Source organism: Lupinus angustifolius, chromosome LG02 (assembly GCF_001865875.1).
Source record: "Lupinus angustifolius cultivar Tanjil chromosome LG02, LupAngTanjil_v1.0, whole genome shotgun sequence".
NCBI classification, from domain to species: domain Eukaryota; kingdom Viridiplantae; phylum Streptophyta; class Magnoliopsida; order Fabales; family Fabaceae; genus Lupinus; species Lupinus angustifolius.
The window spans coordinates 12,222,277-12,236,343 of NC_032010.1; positions in this window are offsets into that span (position 1 = coordinate 12,222,277).

The window sequence follows — 14,067 nt, forward strand, 5'->3', positions numbered from 1 at the left end:
AGTGGTAAAGATGCAAAGGTGTGACATGGGCATTGGCTTGGATGCAAGGATGTGACACATACATTAGTTAGCATTGACACAGGGTGTGTGTTGTGGGTATACTCCTTATGGTGGAGTATGATAGTTCTTTTGAACTAGGATTGTCGAAGTAGACAATGGTGGTAGCGGTTGAGGATTTCCATGGAAGCTCCAAGGTTCAGTTTGACTCAGTATTGAAGAGAATGATTGTTGGTGAACTTTTGTGTAGAGGTTACAATATATCGAAAGACTTCCTAGCAATAGGTGGCTAGGCGGCGTGTTCCATTTGATGGCAGTACAGGAAGCTGCACAATAAGTTTGGAGAGCTAGGCTCTTGATAACATCGTCAATGATACTCAGAAGGTCTATGTTGTAGGGGAGCAATTAAAGAGAATTAGACATTGAACAAGGTGGAGTCATATATTCGCTAAGGTGGAGATTCTTGTGTAGATTTCCTAAGGAGCGAGATATTCATCTATTTCAATCAAGGTGGAGATTGTTGGGGATGTTTGAAATATGTTATTATATGAAGTCTCACATTGCCTAGAATTAGATAGAGTAGAATATCAATGTTATATATTGGACTCAAGTCCCTTGTTATAATGTGCACCAGAAATAAGCACCAAATAGAAACACCCCATGGGCAGGTAGGCTCATGGGTGTGCTAGGGTTTGTAATCCTTATTCTCTACTAATATCTTGGTAGCCGTTCAGCGCTCCCGGTGACGTAGGCACAATTGGCCGAACCCCGTTAACAAATTCTCTTGTTTCTTCTCTTATATTTATTCTATACCTTTATTTGATTGCTAGTGGCCAATGATGCGCAATGGTCGCTTCCGCTACACCAACAATCATCGTGTATAAAGTTACCCCATCCATTTCACTCAATTTTTACTTAAATCATGGGTTCCAGATGGTCATCATAACAGAGCTATACTTTTATCATTCTAGTGATAACATATATTGTGCAATCAAAGCATAACGTGGGAGCTATAAATTAAGTCACTGATCAATGCTATAAGAAAAATTACAAAAACAATTATCATTGTTTAGTTTGGCATCATGTGATGTAATTTTGTGCTAGTCTTTATGGTTCATCTCTGTGCTAGTTTGTATGGTTCGTCTCTATGTTAATGTCAATTTCCCCCTGACCACTCTCAGCCAGCAATAAATTCATCAATTTCGGTGTTGCCATTTGTTGAGCCCCATCTTGCATTCAATACATTTGATGACCATGAAAGTTGATCCAATACATGATACTTTCATTCAAAAATGGAGATTACCTATCCCAAGATTTAATGTTCTATTGTGTATCAATTTTATCAAAAAATTACAACTAGTTAAAAAAAATCATAAAAATAGAAAATAAATTATTTTGAATACTTGTTCAAATGGGATTGGTTTGGGACATATAGACATAATTTTTGAAGACATGTAATCCTTATTCCTCATTCAGTGGGATCTTAGATGTAAGTGGAGAGACTTTTCCAAGATTTGAATTTGTGACATGTTAGTTACTAAGCATTAATCTTAACATTGTGTTGAGACTCACCCTCAAGAAATTTATAAAGGGCAGCTCAATGCACAAGACTCACAACTAGTTAATGTAAAAACTTTTTATATTACAATATATTATCCATCATTTATTTGTTAATTATCATCAACTTTTAATTAAAAGTAATATACATGAATAATAAAATATACATTGATCATATAAAATAATATTACACGAAGTAGATAAATATTAAACTCATTTCTATTTCCCATAAAATGTTTTAAGAGAGGGAACCTATTTACTCAAAAAGTAAATTTAAAAAATCAATTCAACATATTAGCCATCAATTTTAGATAAATTCAATAATTTGAATTAGTGTGTAAATATGAGTCGTTAGAATATATTGGAATGGATCATTTCCAATTTATTAGGAGTATTACTTGTTACTTGTGTGGGCCGGAAGCCCCCACAAGGTGGGTTGGTGAAGGAAACAAAGTTTATGAGCGAAGATCGAACTCTCTACGGGTACACATCTGATGTCCCATATTTTGTGTCACTCCATGTGCCATGGGCTTGTGATTGGTCAGAAAAAATATATTTAAGTTAAAATTTAATTATTAAGTATTTTTTTGACCAATCACAAACTCATGGCATATGGAGTGGCACAAAGTGTGGGACAGCAGATGTACTTCAGCTCTCCACACTTATAAAATTTCATGCATTAGGTGTTTAAGGCCCATTATGCCTTGGTAAAAATTTTTAACACAAAGTTAATTGTGCCAAATTTTAGATTTAAAAGGTTGGACTCAATGTATTCTTCGATTGATTCAAGCCATTCTTCAAATTATCCAAAATTAACTCAGTCTAGCAATTTTCAAGAAACCTATTCTTTGATAGATGGTCAGATGATCAGATATAGTGTTGGGTGGCCTTTTTCTAAGTTTGCATTGAGTCTAAACCCATTGGGAGAGGTACCTGAAAAGATTCTCTAATGATCAAGTCAATATGAGACTTATGAGAGTTGTTGAAGAACAAATGGAATAAATGCAAGTATTAAATGAGTGAGTAAGTGAGTTAATGAAATGATGAATGAAATAGATATACTTCATATATGGGGACACCCCTATTTATAGTAAATGACATGGGTGACATGACATCTGTCCACTGGTTGATGGTGATTGACAGCAGGTGTCATAGGCGTATAATAGGCTTGTTCCCACCGTATAGTAGGTCTGCTCCTAACCGTACTGTCAGATGGACAGGCTGGATCTATAGGCTGCATGATAGTTTTTGTTGGAGATGCATTAAATGAAGTGTTAGGGGTAATTATGAAGCTTACGAGAGAGTGACATAAGCATCCAAGTTGTGTTTGTTTGCCCCTAATTGGTCGGAGAAGATCCCATCCTAGGTGGACGAGGTGTCCGACTGACCGAGATGGAATAGTTGCCCCCGGTCTATCAGTATGCTCGGTAGTCGAGCATGCTAACAGATTATAGTTGTCTTGGACGACCCAAGTGGTACGGTTGAACTGAGACGACTAGTTTCCCGAGAGGTGACGTGACATCCAGTCATACGAGCGGAGCGACTCTTTTGACTAGAGAAAATTAGTTGATCGGGAAGGTGTCGTGGCATCTTCCTCTTGGTTGGTGGTAGTCTGATAATTGAGTATGCCAACAAACTGTTGGTGTGATAGATGGGTCATTATGGTGTTTCTCTAACATATGACATGTAAATGGGTCATTATTGTTTTTTGTTGGCAGTTGACACATGGGGGGTCTGAGTCGTCTTTCATATGAGGTACCCGAACGTCAAAGCTCACATTGGTGAAAGGACATGTTGGTTCATTTCCTATTCGCCAACTGTCTTTGCCTTTTGATTTCTTGGGTTGGGCCTTGCAAGGAGCACTAGTCCCACCCCTCCTTTAAATAGGGGGTCCCTCCTTCATTTGGCTCCATTTTACTTTCTGAGAATTTTTGGAGAATTTCCTAAAATCTTCTGTTGTTGGGCCACTCGTTTTACCTGAACCTTTTCTTCTGTCTTTCCAACTTTAGCTATTTGGTAATTCCTTTCATCTCCTTCTTTCTATTTTATTAATTGTAGTTGATTCATAGATATTTTTGCTAAGCATGACTCGAGCTCCGATGAGGTGGAGGTCTTGCTCGTGACTCCACCTAATTTTATTTCCTTGTCAACTCGTCACCGCTGGTGTACAAGTTTCGCCTCTACCCAATGATATGGTCGGAGTGACCTTTTTCTCTCTTAATTGCTAGGTAATCAGAGGAGGGGAATGGTCAGAAGGAGTACCACCACACTAGATCGAGTAGCTTTTCTTGAGAAGTGGCGTATGGTCCTGGATGGAGTATCGAGTTCGAACTATGACGCTTCTTCTGGTGACAAGTTGACAATGGGGAGGAACTTTGCTGATCGAACTGACTAGTATACGATCCCGGAGGCCCTGATTCACCCAGACTCACAATACTGGTGGGTCGACCAAAAGGTGCTTGACACGCCTAGTTCTTATGTGGGCTCTTCCCGGTCGAACATGGACGTCCTTGTCAAGCTGGCCAATAATATTTGTTGGTACGCCCCCACGACTAATGATGGGTGGTATGTCGTCGTGCTGAGTCACCTCTAGGTGGCCCCATCCCAATTCCATCCAAATGCTTGGGGATTCATTCAGGCTTTTAAGATTTTATGTGAGGTGATGGAGTTGCTTTGCACCATCGGGCTATTCTTCTGGATGTTCCGGGTGACTCATAGCACCACCAAGGATGAAAACCAGTATGGTCATCAGGGATGGACGTGCTTGCAGTCCAAGAACAAGCACGCCTTGTTCCATCCCTTCGAGGGCTCGTTTAAGAACTAGAATGTCGGTTTTTACCGAGAAGAAGCTCGCAGGAACTGCCACACGTGGGTGTACGGGCCAAGAGAGAAGCCCATATTCCCTTTCTCCTAGGATGGCGATATCCACTAGAAACCCGCTAACAAGTTCAACCATTCCTTTGAAGAACTAGACACCCGGGTAGTTGCGGCGGCTGAGGAGATACGTGATTAGGTAGAGACGGGGATGACCTTCGAATGTTATGCCCTAACTCATGGCGATTCAGTTTTTGAGGAATTGGTCAAGAAGCATCTTGACCGGGGATTTGTATGAGTATAGTTGAGTTTTTTGATAGGCAACTGACCTGTCTTTTGTCTTTTTTTAGCAGCTAAAATGAGTGATCGGGTGGACCGAAACCGACTATTGAAGCGAACTGCCTAGAAAGGTAGGGAGGCCGCTGGAATGAGAAAACGAGTTCGGTTGAACTTGCTGTCACTTTCTCCTGATCAAACCATGGAGACTTCCACTCTTCGTGGACGTATTGGTTCGCGTAAGCATGCTCGTAAAACACCAAAGGGAGTTATTCATGTTCAAGGGATTAATAACAGTACCCTTTTTGGAGAATGTTAATAAATTTCAATACTCGTTTCACCGTCCAATAGCCACAACCGTCTTTTGGATTAGTACCGCAGTGGCCTTGTGGTTGGGTTTGGAGCAACATTACCTATTGAGAAATTCGAGAATCAGAGCTTCCTCCTCCTTCTGGGCAAAGCTCGGGTCATGCTGCTCTGGTTGGGCCCTTAACTCATCAAGGCGGACCAACAGTCAACTAGACTCATGCAGATTTATCCGGGTCGGTGGCTATATCTATTGACAAAGGAGCCTCCACTTCGGCTTGCTCAGGATCGGGGAAGGGGAAGTCTATTGCCTTTGCAAGCAAGGGGAAAGCTTCAAGTACCCCTGCTCGCCATACCCATGTCATCTCGATGGTGGTGGATGCCAATTTGCTCAACCCGGATATCAAGAAGGTGATGGACGACATATCCCTATCAAAGTTGCTGAAGCGGGTTCGGGAGACCAGCATTATGGCCGCCTCGTCGCCAAGTACATGGAGAGTGAGGGTGTGTTAGCCACCCGGGTGGGGGATGAGGCTCTATCCAACCTCCAAGAGCAACACTCGGCTAAGCTCCAAGATTTGAATGAGAAGCATGTAAGGCAGTGAAGTCCTTGGAGATCCAGATGCTAACCACTGACGAAGAGCTATCAAAGCTGACCTTCCAGCTTCAGGATGTCCAGGAAGTTGCTCTAACTTCCTAGGAGAATATGATAGTGGCATATAGGGAGTTGACCACCATAATTGACCGCTTCAAGAGGTCAAAAGGGGAGAAGCATCAACTTGCTGACAAGTTGAGGTTGCCAGTAGGGCGGAAGGAGTCTTCCCAGGCGGAGATTGCTCGCCTGGCCCAGGAGGTTGCTGCCATGCGGGATGAGCAGAAGTAGGTGGAGGTTAAGGTTGATGATGTTGCCAACGTCTATTGGGACAATGCTTTGGTGCAAGTCTGACTGGTGTACCCATATCAGGATTGGTCCTGGACTCACCAAGATGTTAGGGTTACAAACAAGGGGAGCTGGTTGTTGAGGAGGACGAGGCCATAGTTAAGTTGACACTGTCAGGCAAGGATGGAGGAGTGGCCTGAGTGTCCCTTTTCATTTCCTTCTAATTTATTCCTTTATGACCACCTTTATTTTCTTGTTAAATAGTTATAAGCATCTGATTATCAGAAACATGGATAATAAGTAACTTAAAAAATGTAAATAAAACAATCCTTCATGTATCTGGATAATTAATAAACAACCGAATAACTGGTCAGGCGAATAAATTTGTAATATGAAGCAATTATCGTCTTGACTTGAATGATTTATAATCTGAAGTATTCACCGTCCGGACTTGGGAGTGAATACTGATGATTTAGTAAATTTTAATCCAAAGCAATCCATTGTAAATCTGAAGTAGTCACCATCCAGACTTGGTAATGAATAACCAACGATCGAGTAAATTTTAATCCAAAGCAATTGTTGTTTGGACTTGGGAAGGGAGAAAATCAGATGAGTGGGTAAACCTTTAATCCAAAGCAATCATTGTCCAGACTTGGTTAATCAAGCAATTTGAATAGATTACGGATTCGGGTGAGCAAAGGGACTTGGTCTATTTCGTTGAATATTTGAGGGAGACGCCTCCAAAGTGGGATATGGTCCACGCCTTTGATGGGTGTTTTTAATCGTGGACCAGAGGGGACTTGGTCCTCGCCCTAGGACGTTTGACAGAGAGACTGTCATCAAAGTAGGATATGGTCCACACCTTTGAGGGGTGTTATTTTAATCATTGACCTGTGGGGACTTGGTCCTCGTCGTGGGATATTTGATAGAGAGGCCACCATTAAAGTAGGACATGGTCCAGAACTTTGAGGGGTGCTATTTTAATCGTCGACTAGGGGGACTTGGTCCTCGCCCTGGGATGTTTGACAGTGAGACCACCGTTAAAGTAGGACATGGTCCACACCTTTGACGGGATGTTGTTATTTGGGGGAGGGAATTTCCTGATTCTACAATCAAAAGAGATGAATAATATCTTATTAACATGTATTACATGGGTTTGTCTGGCCTCGAATCAGGTCGACATTAAATTATAATTGTTTTAAGCATAGAAAACACGAAGGTTGGCATGATTCAATGTTTGGGGGATCTACTTCCCTGTTAGGTCCGCCAACTTTTAGGCACCTTTGCCGATCTTGCTAATCACCCGGTAAGGTCCTTCCCAATTTGGTGCAAGCTTCCCTTTGGTCTAACCAACATCTGCTCTTCGGAGGACCAGAGTTCCTCCTTCAAAACTTCTGGGAATTACAAACAAGTTGTGTGTGTATGTTGTTCGTCTTTTTTAGGATGCCTCTCTTATACGAGCATGGTTGTTTTTCTCTTTGATCCAATGTAGATTATATCTTAGGAGAATGGGATTGGTTGCTTCACAAAACTGCAGGGTCCTCCAAATGGCCCGCCTATCTCGACCAGAATCATGACTTATGACCCATGTGTGAGGTTGAATGGTGATTCCTCGATAGTAGAATGAGGAGTCGTTCGGTAAGCCCAAAGTACATGGTGGAGCTGGTCGGGCCAAGCACCTTTTGCTTCATCCAGTCTTTTCTTAATTCCTTTTAAGATGACCTTGTTGGCTGCTTCTGCTTGTCCATTCGTCTGAGGATGTTCAATTGAAGTGAAGTGTTGTTTGATGTGTAAGCTGGATAGCAGCTCTTAGAATTTTCGATCTAAAAACTGGGTGTCATTGTCTATTACGATGGCGGCTAGAATTCGGAGGACACCTATGTTGATTTTTTTGTACGGAACGCCCTCTAGGTGGGCTAGGTCGATGAGACAGGGGTGACCGCCTCTATTGATTTACTCTAGCGATGAAACATTGTAGATGATCGGTCTGTATAAGGTCTTCTATCGTGTCTCGCAACTGGATGCAATCTTCAGTTACGAGGCCAAACATGTTGTGGAAATCGTAATATCTAGACCGATCCTAGTTTCTTGTTCTTTTGTTTGGATTAGGTTTGGGAAGTTGGACCAGGTGTGTGGCTATGACCTCAGGCAGGATCCTGGATCGGCTAGCATTGAAGGGAGTATAGACTGTATATTTCGATTTTCTGGGCAATTTCGAGGGGTCACTTCTAAGAGGGTGGTGAAACTTGGGTCTTTTGTCTTCCCGTGAGGGGCAATACTCATGTTGTTGGGGGTGATTGAATGTGGTGAGTCTCCTTTAAGTTAATGAACTGTTGGGACTTCAAGCTGAGATCCTCCATTGTGAGGTTGGAGTATTTGGTCAATTCTTGTCTGAAAAGACATCTTGTAGGTTGGTGACTAACACATGTACTGCCACATCGGGACTTAGGGTGCACACCTTCATTACCCCTACATTGAATCTATACAGATACGCATGGGTGGTCTCGTGCAGACCTTGCCAAATACCGAACAAGGTATAAGACGACCTTGGTTGTTCTTTAATCACCATAAATCAAACGTTAAACTTGTCAGCCAAGGTAGACCACTAGTCTATGCTATTGGGAGTTAGTCATGTGAACTACTATAGAGCAGCATGTTTCTAGGTGAGCGGGAAGGCTCGACACGTAATAGGATCTGAGGCCCCGTGGAAGACAATGGTCGCCTCAAAGGCATCAAGGTGATCTTGTGGCTCATAAGTCCCATCATATTGGTTGATATTGTTAGGGCGGGCTAAGTGTTTGGGTAAAGGGAAGGACATGATTGCCTCTGTGAAGGGGTGTTTAGCCCGACGAAATTGTGGTCGGACGAGTGGCTAGTGTTTGTGGTTTTTGTGTTTATGGGATGTGCCTAGGGTGGGATTCTCCATCAGACTCGTCATGTTGCTCATCGGCAATGGGTCGTGGTGGTCTGTTTCTAGGCTCTGGTTTGAGTTGACGGAGTTCTACCAACAAGTGGGCTTGCTGCTGGATAATTTTCCCTTAGGTTTGTGTCATTTGGAGGAACTGTTGGGTGGTTGATGGTTTTTGTTCTAGGGCAGGAGGATGGCTTTGACTGGCTTGTTGGGATGGTTGTATTTGTGTTGGGGTCAATGGAGGGAATGAGGTGGTTGGGAGGCATATATGTTGTTGTAGATTCCATTTTGATGGGAGGATGTGTTTGGTTTCGAGTGCTTACCATGGTGTGAGTCCCCACAAATGGTGCCAATATTCTTTGATGGTTGGTCGGATGATCGAATCTGGTACCCGGTTGAGGTGGCCTTCTTCTGAGTTTGGATGGTATTGAGTCTGGACCCAGCAGGGGATGTACCTGAAAAGGTTATCTGATGATCAAGTCAGTATGAGACTTATGGGAATTGTTGAAGAACAAATAGAGTAAATGCAAGTAATAAATGAGTGAATAAGTGAATTAATGAAGGGATGAATGAGATAGATATACTTCTTATAAGGGGGCACCCTCTATGTATAGTAAATGAAATGAGTGACGTCGCATTTGTCCACTAGTTGATGATGATTGAAAGTAGGTGTCATAGGCATATAATAGGCATGTTATAGTCATATAGTAGGTATGGTCCTAACCGTACTGTCAGAGGGACAAGCTAGATCTGCAGGCGGAGTGACAATGTCTAGTTGGGATGCATTAAAGGAAGTGTCAAAGGTAATTATAAAGTTTATCGAAAGTGATGTAAGCACCCAAGTTGTGTCTGTTTGGCCTCTGGTTAGTTGGAGAGGGTCCCATCCTGGGCAGACGAGGTGTCCGACTGACCAGGATGGAAAAAAACCTATATGATTATTTTTAACAACTAACTTTTTGACATTATGTAATTTACATTTGAACTATATATTTTATGAGATATACCTTAGCTTTAGTTTTAGAGGAGGGATCTACTTATTCCAAGATTAAATTTTTTAAACTTACTCCTCATCATAGCCATCATTTCTAGGGAAATCCAATGGTTTCAGTTAGGGCTGACAATGAACTGAACCAACTCGGTATTCGTTCGAAACTCAATTCTTTATTTAGCTTGATAAATTTGGTTCATGAACCAAATGAGTCGAACTTGAGCTGGAAATTGAGCTCGTTAATAAACGAGCCGAACTTGAGTTAGATATAGTTCGACTCGTTATGTTCATGAGCTAGACCGATATATTTATATATATACAAATGTAGATATGTATATATATGTATTTATATATATAAACTATTTTTTATATTTATTAAGACCCAAACATTATTTTTTATATTTATGGTTATTATATATATAAACAAGATTATATTTATATATTTATATATATATATATATAAGCTTTTGCATTATTTTTCAAAATTTAATTAATTATTTGAGTTGTCCAAATGAATCATTCGAACTAAACCAAACAGTTCGTGAACTTTAACCGAGCCGAACTCGATCTAAAAAAATAACTCGTATCGAACTCGAGTCGAGTTTCGAGCTGAACCAATCCTTATTGAGCTGAACCGAGGCATAACATTAGATGTCAATAGAATAGATGACTAGGATGAGGAGTAAGTTTAAAAAACTTACTCTTGAAGTAAGTGGATCTCACATGTTAGTTTTATACTCTTTAGTAATATGATTTAAGCAAGGTTTAAAAAAATACATTAACTCAGTAAGTAGGTTCAATTTTATCCTTATCATGATAGGTTGTGACTTATAGTGAGCTTGAGTTTGATCAAGATAAATGACCCAACAAAATATATAAATGAGTTAAAATCTGTAATATCCTGATCCATCTCATTAATTCCCAAATCCCATATCACCAACCAAATGCTGCCTTAATGGGATATTTCCATTTCCCTTTAATTAGTGTTTACATAGGTGAGATGTGCAGAATATAAAACTTAGGTTAATTAATTTTGTTTGTAGCTTTAGAATTTAGACTAAAATTGCTATACCTATATAATATAAGGGAAATTTTGCATGAAATCCGAGCACAACTTTTAGATTTAATTGGTAAGAAAATATATATGAAATACAAAATGCAATCACTTATTATAGAGATATCAAGAGCCCTCTAAACGATTGTTCAAAAATGATTTTACCTTAAAAAATTTATTATAGAGTGTTTGGGTGTAATATAGAGAAAACGATATTTTCTTATCTATACTATTACGTAAAATTAAAAATCATATTTACCTTTTTACCATTAATAATTATCCATATTTGCAATTCTACAAAACCAATTATACTGTTAACAGAAAATATGATAAGGTACTTAACATAATTTCACAAGTATAATTTAAATATGTTCATGTTAGCTTTAATAGTTGTGAAGCCAATATCTCACATCAACCACCATCATCAAGCAAACCATTCTTCCGATAACTATGTTTGTTCCTATTTTCAGGTTTGAAATCTTCTCAAAACTATAACTGCTTATTTGATGGTGTTACGGGTATGAGGAGAACAATGGTATCACAAGTAAGATAATGGAGGTGAAGATAAAACATGAACCATAATGGAGGTGAAGATATAACATGAACGATAATGAGGTGAACAAATCATTTTCTTTAATTTTAATTCCATCGTCTTTTTATGTTTTCATTCCCATATAGTTTTTTTTTTTTACTTGGGTTTTTCAAATTCATTTTTTAAGCTTACAATCAGTTTATTATCCATCAATTTAGAATGCTATTCACTTGAATGTGCAGTGCTGTAATTAAAATTTAATTCCTTTGAAATAGTCACTTGAATGGTGGTACTTGCAAGCCATAGATGTTAAAGTAAGTTGAATGCAGTTTAACAGAGCAGAAGTAGCATATTGCTCAGGTTTAAGGCATAACATCCTTCTGTTTAATTTTGTGTGCTAGGATTAAGGGAATTATGCATAAGGTGTGATAAAAGTAGAGATATGAAATTTGTAACTGTCATAGAAAATCTTGTATAGAGATATATACATGTCATATTTGAAGACAAATATATTTATGTTTTTTGAGCTATAATTAATGATTAAATTTTAACTAAAATTGAATGTTTAATGTGTTATCAATATTTTATTGGTTGTCTCTACATATTAAATAATGATCAAACAAACAACAAAGCAGACGCAGCACCAGACCAAGCAGATGCATCACCAGATCAAAATACAGCAAGGCCAGCAGGCCAAGGACAGATCAAAATATAGCAAAGCCACATGCCATCAAATTGCAGCAAGATCACCAAAAGCAATTAACTAGCCATGGCATCATGAGCGCAGTGAAATCTTGTGCAGCAAGGAAGCTTAACATTCTCTTATAGGATTCCTTTCAGCACGTGGATTTATTAGAATAATTAGAGTTAGTTAGTTATTCTAGGTTTCTATAAATAGCATTTTTAATTCCTCTTCTAAAGTAACTTGAGATTTGTATCTTTTCAATCATTCATTCAATAATATCAATTAGAGGTATTCTTTCATCTATTTCTTGTTGCCATTGCTTTCTTATTCTTTTTATTCTCTATCAAGAACTAAGTATAAGTTCTTGATCATCTTCACCAAAGGGTTCTTTTTGTCATATGGTATCAGAACTCTTTTTATAAAAGAGCTCTGCTATATTCGATGGCATCACTCACATCTTCAAGCAACATTTCGAGTATGGAAACATCCTCCATACAAGATTTCAATTCACCATACTATGTGCATCCATTAGAAAATCGTGCAGTGGCCTTAGTTTCACCTCTATTGAATGGACAGAATGATCATCAATGGGCAAGAGCCATGGAGGTTAGCTTCAGCACCAAACAAAAGCTACCTTTTATGGATGGATCTATTCGAATGCCACTCAAGATAGATCATGTGTATCCAGCTTGGGAAAGGGCAAACAATATAGTGATATCATGGATCAACAAATCAGTTTCACCTTCAATATCTCAAAGCATCATTTGGATAAAGAAAGCCTATGAAGTTTGGAATGAACTAAGAGAGAGATTCTCACAAGGAAACCTTTCGAATTGTTGAGCTTCGGGTATCATTGGCCAATTTCAAGCAAGGTGAATTAAGTATTATCAATCATTTCACAGAAATCAAGACTGTATGGGATGAGCTTAACAATCTTATACCCTTGCTCATATGCAATTGTACATATCCATCCATATATACTGTTGAGATAGGATCAAAGAAACATAGTGATGAAGATAAAGTTATCAGATTTCTAAAGGGTTTGAATGATGTTTACTCTAGAGTTATATCCCAGATCATTCTCATTAAGTCCTTACTAAACATAAGCAAAGTTTTCTCCATGGTCATACAACAAGAAACACAGCTTTATGGACAAGCTTTGGAAGTGAAAGCTATGACTGTTGTAGGCAATTGGAGAAGAGGAGGATTATGTTGAATGAATTTTTTAGAGGTTTTCCCCTCAACAAATTGTCTCCAGCAATGACGCCAATTTGTTGAAAGGATTATTTGAGGTCTTCCCCCTCAACAAATTGTCCCCGGCAACGGCGCCAGTTTGTTAAAAGGAATTTTTCTCTTCGGTGTGTTTTCTTTATTTGGTTAAGTAAGTGAACTCGGTTTTATTCTTTGTTCGTCATCTCGGCTTTGTTGAAATAAATTCTAACGCCGGTATAATGGTTTCAAGAATATTCCAGTCACAACTTACTTCTAACAATCATGTGAATAAGTTATTCCTTCTTTGCCCCATCTCGACTTTGTTAGAATAAATTCTAACGCAGGTACATTTGTATCAAAGTCATCCCCTATTACATAATTATTAAGTATATTTGAATACCATCTCGGTTTTGTGGAATAAATTTCAACACCGGTTTAATGGTATTTTAATGTACAAAAGTGATGAATAGTTAGTTATTAGAAACAAATAAATAAATAAAGAACAAAAGAATAATAAACTAAAGTGGCCTTTATTTATTTACTCTCTTTCGGGTTCCTTTTATTAATAAACCAAACTTCTTCCTTAACGAATGTTGGTATTAAAGAATAAATAAATTGCCGAATGTAAATAACAATAAATAAAAGTTAGTAAGTTAATTTCATCATTTTTGTATATTAAAAGGTGTTTCAACAAATAAATTTATTAATAACACTTTACTATTTTACAATTTACACCTCTTTCAAGATTCAATTGTAGTATAGTATAGGATTATGTCGAACCACAAGGAATTGCCTAATAGAATAAATAATATGAATATGTCAATGCACAAATAATGAGTAAACATATTTTGGTGG